The following is a 6,658-nucleotide window of genomic DNA, read 5'->3' as shown; positions in this document are numbered from 1 at the left end:
AGTCCCCTGCCCCACCAACTGCCCGTCCCCGTCACCGGAGCCGAGTCAGAAGGAGCCCCCTGCCTGCTTCCCGATGTGGCAACATGGCAATGTGGCGGGGGGGGCCTCCAGGAAGAACCAGAGTACACCCCCTCTTCTGAGCCAGACCAATGCCCCGAGCGTCTGGGTTGTTTCTTTGAGGACCCGGGCGCGTTCACGGAGGACTTCACGGGCCTGACCCAGACGTCTGATCTCACCCGCAGGGACCCCTGGGTCGTTGCCCTCACCCTCTCCTGGAACCCGGGGGGCTTCTGCATCTGGGCGGGAGCGCAGACCTGTGCAGGCGCCCTCCATGCGGTCCCGCCCCACGGGCACCCGCTGGGGTCGGCGTGGGACCTCAGACGGACCCCGGGCGGGGCCGTCAGCCTGGGCAGCAGGGCCTGGCCCTTGGGGAGGACACAGAGGAGCATGTCACCTGCGACACAGGTGGGAAATCCTGCCCCCTTCCCTGACTTCCCGCTCTGCACCCCTAACTCCTGACCCGCTGCATCGTCGGGGGAGAGGCAGAGCCAGAATCGAAATATCTCGCCCAGCCTCTGTCTTGTTGGTGGAGAAACCACCTCGCGGCTCCCAAACTGGGGGTCGGCGCCGGAACGTCCAGGCCTGGTCTTGGGAAGAGACATTCTGTCCGCCCTGGGGGCCCCTCTGAGCCCCCTGGGGGCTCGGGGCCTCCTCCCGGCCAGCCTATGAGCCGAGGAGCTCGGGCTTGGGCGCTTTCCTCGCGGGGACGGGTTGCGGTTGATCCCGTGTGCGACGAGGACCCCAGGACGGGCTCTAACTTTGTGAGGCCGGCCGAAACTGCTTTAAAGGACGTTCCTAAAGCACGGCCTCCTGGTGCCGAGCCGGTGTCCCTGCAGGACCCCCACCCTGCCTGTTCCGGAAGGGGGCGGAGGGTACCGGGTGGCCCAGGCCCCCCGGGGCAGCCGGCGGGGCTACCATCCCCTCCACCCCATCATGCCTCATCCCTGCCCTGTCAGTCCAGACGCCTGGAGGCGCGGCTTGGCTCCCAGCCCTCCATCTGCGACGCGTTCTTCTTCACGGCCGCACACCCAGAATCTCCATCCGGCTGCCGGTGGCTCGGGCGCTCCGCGTGGCGGTGTAACTCGGCAGTGACCCTGCACAGTCCTGCCACAGGGCGCCAGCCCCGCCCGCCTGGCGATGCTCTTGCCAGAGAACGCGGGGAGCCCCCCCCCCCCCCGCCCGGCCCCCGCCCCGGCAGCCTGTGGATGACCTGCTCCTCTGTCGCCCCTCCCAGGGAGACCCAGGGCAGTGAGCTGCCCTGACACAGGCCCAGATTTCCAAACAAGGTCGCGCCTGGGCCACGTCCTGACCCTGGGAAGGCGGGCACTTTCTGTGGCGCGCAAGGAAGCCGCATCGGGCCCAGGCCCGCCGCGGACAAAACACAGCTCAGGAGGTTTCTAGGGCGGGGAGGCTTTTGCGGGGTCTGGATTCCGGGGTCCGGGTCACTAGCCAAAGCCCCATAGGAGGTTTTAAGAGGCCCAGACACCGACCTGCTTGAACAGAAGGGCAAACAATGGAGAGCCTGCCCGCCACAGCCCTGTGCTGGGGACGCCTGACCTTGAGAAGCCCTTCGCCTTATTTGGGGCTGAAGGGCAAGGGGTGGCTCAAGGGTACTTACTCGAGGACGGGGGGGGGGGGGGCGGCGTGTGGCCGGCCCACGGAAGCAGGTTTATAGAAGAAGGACCTCCGCTAGCGGCAGGCGCCCCACACCAGGCCCTCCGCGCCCGAGGCCGGGCTCCCTCCCCGGACCCGGGCCTTGGGACTAAGGAGGTGCCGGAGAGCGGACATGTCCCGGACTTGAAGCAGGGGCCTCCTTGTCCTCCGGCGCTGCCATCTGCAAGGAAAGGGGACTTTACAGCCAAGAGCTCCCCCTGCCCCACCCCCCGGAGACCACGATCTCCTGCGAGCAGAGCCAACAGAAGTAGGGGACACGTCATTGTCCCGGCGCTGCGCATGGAGGAGGTGGAGGGAGGCCTCCAGGTCCTTGGGGCGGCCGCTAAACCCAGCCCTGCCGCCTCCCCCTGGGGGCGCCCACCGTGTTCTCCTGGCTCCCAGGCCTTTCACGCTGCACCCTCTCCCTGGCCCCTTCCTGGCCACACCCCCTGTTCTGATGTCTGCACCCCGTATCCTCAGGTTCCTGACAAAACGCACCTCCTCTCGCCTCAGCCAGGTAAACCTCTAGCTGGTGGTGGACGGCAACCCCGAAGGACACCCCGAAACACAGCCCAGACCCACGACGTCTGCCGCTCGCCACTGTCCCTCCCTCCAGGGCTCCGAAAACCTGGATGGCGGGGACCTCCAGACCCGCAGGCAGGCCAGTGTCCCACCTCGGCCGGAGGTCGTCAAGGAAGACGGACCGTCGCCCGGTCCTTGAGGGGGAGCGTCAGAGGAGGTGGCCAGGTAGTTTCTAAGAGGACGCCCGGAGGCCAGCCAAGGGTCCTGCCACAGGGCTGGACCGTCCTGACAGCACCCCACAAACAAAGCCACAGGAAGCCGGGTCAAACCAGACAAGCCCAAGACCGAGGAGGCCCTGACCCAGTAAGAGAGAAAAGATGCAAAACCTGCCCCCAAAAGTCCCCTCCCCGAGTCACAAATACCCCCGCCTCGTTCGCGGTTCGGTCATAGACCCACACCCCCACTCTCCCTGGAGACCCCCACTCTCACGTCTGTGGAGCACGCTCGCTTTCCTAAACTCCCACTGGCTTGGCTCGAACACTGTGTTTGTCCTTGAATAGTTCACTCAAGGAGACCAGGAGCCTCCAGCGACACCTTTTGGACGGGCCAGGTCGAGGCCTCAGGACCCGGGGTCTCCGCAGTGCACCGGGCCACGGTTCCTAGTCTAACGGGGGAGGCGGTGGGGGGACTGCTCCTGCAGGCGGCGTGGCTCTGGGTGGGTTCGGTGCTGGTAGCGTCCGGTCCAGGGGGCCGACCCCAAGCTCAAACCGCAACCCCGAGGATGCGAGGACCGGCCCCCTCCGCCTGCAAACTCGCCCCACGTGCAAAAGCCCCTTACATCCGGGTCCTCGATGAGCCCTCTCCGGGTTCACGGGCCGGGAGACCTGGACACGCACAAAGCCACATCGGGCGCCCCGGGGGGCTCCAGGCTCTGTAGCAGACGGCCCCACGCTACTCGGCAGCATCCGGGTCCTTCTGCTGGTGCTTGGGGGTCGAAGGGAGGTCTTCCCTTGGCTCTTGGCAGCAGGAAGGCACCTGCAGCATGAGAACGAGGGGACCAGCTCCCTCCGCAGTCCTGCGGCCAGGGCGGGCGGGGCAGGTGGTTACCTTCTTTCCCTGTGCGCCCCCCGCTCCCCCCGGCCCCCGACATGAGTGTCACCCATCCCGCTTTGGGCCTCCGTGACAGGCCTCGGTGGTGTTAGAGCACACAACGGGTCGGGGAGAGGGTGCTGGAGGCCTCCCACCACCGGGGCCTCAGCGTCCTCATCTGGAAGCGGGGTAACGACAGGGTTTGGGGGAGGCCTGCGCCAACCAGGAGGCGTGCGTTGGCCCATCCGCTACCAGAGCTGTTGCGCCAGGCAGCTGGGGCCGGGCTGACCGTGAGCAACGTCAGGATCCTGTCCACCTTCGGAAGCCTCCAGAATCTGCCCTGGGGCGGTGTCCTGGGGATCTCTGGCTGCTCCGGGCTCCCGCTGGGGCCTGGCCCTCCCTCCGCGTGGGCTGGGGACGCCAACACTGTCCCCCAGAGCGGGGCCTCGGCCGACAACACCCGAGGCCTCTCGGCCAGCACCTGGAGGCCGTGGGCCGTGGTGACCGTGTGCACGTGGAGCAGGACCAGCCCCTGGTCTGGCGGCTGCAGCGCCTGCCCCGTGTGCCGAGGCCGGTGCAGGCTGCTGCGGCCAGGGAGCTCAAAGGGCGGGATCCGGGCAGGGGTGAGGGGGAAAGCTCCCTGGGGCACGACCGCCGGCCGGCCGGCCGGGCGGGCGGCTGGGGATTTCTACCCGGGCCAGGAGGGCGGGAGGACGGGCTCCAGTGTCGCCTGCCAGGCTGTCTTGCCCTCATTCCGCCCCCACCCCGCTCGGCCTCTGCTGTCTCCCCATGCCTCCCCCTGCGTCTCTCCGTTCCTGGCTTTCTCTTTCTTAGTCTCCTCATGAAATATTAAAACTTCAATATAATATTAAACATGCAGTCTCTCCTTGTGAGACGTTAAAACATGAACAAGAGGCTAACACCCCCCTCAAGCACCATCTTTGCTTCCAGGTCAGCACGATCCTTCCAGACCTTTCTCTACACATTTAAAAGCACAGAGACACGAGGCCTTCTTAGCCACCATCATCTTGAGTCAATGGGGTCAGAGCACAGGAATCGGTGTGCCCAGCTCTGGTCACCGTCAGCGAGTCTCGGAAGCCTGTGGCCGCGTCACCAACGCCCCCGAGCTCAGCGGCATCCAACTACTTTTCCCTGTGACTCTGGGGTTGGCTGCAAGCTCTGCTGCTGCTGTCACCTGGGCTGACTCGGGGGGCCTCCCACCCCCTCAGGAGCGCCTGGGCCGAGAGTGTGAGACCCTCACAGGGCCGCGGCGGGCGGTGCTGGCCGTCGGTCTGCGGCCGCGGGCCCAGCTGCCTTCCACTGTGGTGCACATCGTGGGGAGAAGGTGGGCGCTGCGAGCCTCCTTCCACCATATCCTGATCCTCAGAGCAAGTGCCCGGTATCTGAGGGGTGCGGACTCCCCCTCTTGCTGGGGACAGCTGCGGAAAACGTGTGGCTCCATCTCATCGACCCCCGCGTGGAGAGAGCTTCCCCTCTGTACAAAGTCGCTTCCCACTTGGTCGGAGGAAACGGAGTTTGTGTTGCAGATCTCCTGGTAATGGGCAGCTAGGTTATCTCCAGTCTTTTACAAACCAGGTGAAGCGGACTCTCTAGGGCAGATGCGGTTAAGTGGGATAGGCCCATTTTATCCCCCTTTCTGGGGAGTTCTGCCTGAGCCCCCAGGGCCGAGGTCTCCCTCTTTTGAGGGCCCCAGAGCATTCTGTTCTCATTTTCAGACGTGAACATGAAGCTCTGGGCTCTTCACCCACTCCCCACACGGCTGTGACCCAGCGCCTGGCCTCAGAGTCACTATGTGATGCTTTCTCTTGAACTCGAGGAGTGGGACCTCGGAGAGGTGGGGACACGTCCTCTAAGCCACGCAGCCAGAGAGCGGAGACTTGAGCCCTGCACGTCGTGGCTGCAGAGGGCAGCCTTTGCCCTCACCCGCTTGCTGAAGGGGCGGGGAGGGCGGGGAGCAGTCCGGAGCTCAGGGGCGTACAGCGGTGGGGCGGGGGGCTACCAGGGCCAAGCCTCACTTGGTCTGCGAGAGAAGCTAGGGGCTGGAAGCCAGGCTGCCCTATTCTGGGCCCTGGCTGCCCCCGGGGCTCTGATGAGGTCTCATTGGCCTCTAAGGTCTTGCTGTACAACCCCCCCACCCACCTTGGGGTCAAGGCTTCTGGGCCAACTCAGTGGTGACCCCAAGGTCTCGGCATCAGGCCTTGTGCCTCGGCCTCAGACCAGGCAGGCTCGGTGTGTGAGAGAACGGACGCCCCAGTGCCCGGGGGCTCGGCCCCTCCCCCACGTGGCCTCCTTGGCCGAGTCCGGGCCCCCGACTGTCAGATGGGCACCAGGGACTGGATGCTGATTCTAGGTCACAGCCTTCCCGGAGGGCTGCCGCCTGCAGCTAGCCCCGCGGCCGTCCCCCCCCCCCCCCCACCCGCCCAGCTGCTGAGGATTTGGCTCCGGGATGAGGTCTCTGATAAGGGAGCTGGTGGAGGCAGGGCCGGGCGGCAGGGGTTAGGAGTGAGGGGCGAGCATAGGGGTTGGCCACGTGGCGGATGACGAATTCCCAGCCCCAGCAGCAAACGCCGCCCACAGCCACGAACCGAGATCCCCCCGATCAGCTGGAAGCCAGCCGGCTTCAGTTTCTTTGGTGGCAATGCCCAGGAGACAGCATGTGCGCCCACCTGGCCCCCGTTCTGAGCCCGGGTCCCGCCTGCTGCCAGCCTCCGGCACGACCCCCACCGGCAGTGAAGGGGTTAGGGGCCACAGGTCCTCTCCGCCCTCCTGGGTGACAAATCAGGCAGATAAGCCTGCTCCCCTGGGGACGGTCCCGTGGGGGTCCGAACAAGTACGTGGAGTTTGGAGAACAAAGGTCAGGGAACGCCTTTTCTGACCAGTGAGGACAGGAGACAGGCGCCCCGAGGACGGTCTGCGGACGGCCAGGGGGGGGCGGGGTCTGCAGGGCCCTCAGGGGGCCGCTGGGGTGGGACCGAGGGGAGGAGAGAAGCCGCAGAGCCCAGCCCAGATGAGGACCTGGCTGCTCTGCTCTTGTGTGGATCCAGGAGGCCCTGGTTTTAGGGGAGCCTGCTGGCTAGCGTCGGGGGGCACCGGAAGGACAAAGCAGAAGCAGGGACGGGCCACTGGGGCCTTCCCGCTGACGCACGTGGCCCGTCTACCCTCCTGGAATCACAGGCTGGCCCAGGGGGGCCACACCTGCCACGGCGCTCCGGCCTCACCCTCCCTGCCCCCTGGCGCAGACGGCCCGGGCCCCAGGCATCTCTGAGCACCCCCGGGCCCCAGCACACGCCGTGGTCGGCCCTTGACAAACTCT

This window comes from Callorhinus ursinus, unplaced genomic scaffold (genome assembly GCF_003265705.2).
Source record: "Callorhinus ursinus isolate GAN/ISIS: 27379988/994484 unplaced genomic scaffold, GSC_fseal_2.0 scaffold77, whole genome shotgun sequence".
NCBI lineage: Eukaryota > Metazoa > Chordata > Mammalia > Carnivora > Otariidae > Callorhinus > Callorhinus ursinus.
This window is presented reverse-complemented; position numbering follows the sequence as displayed.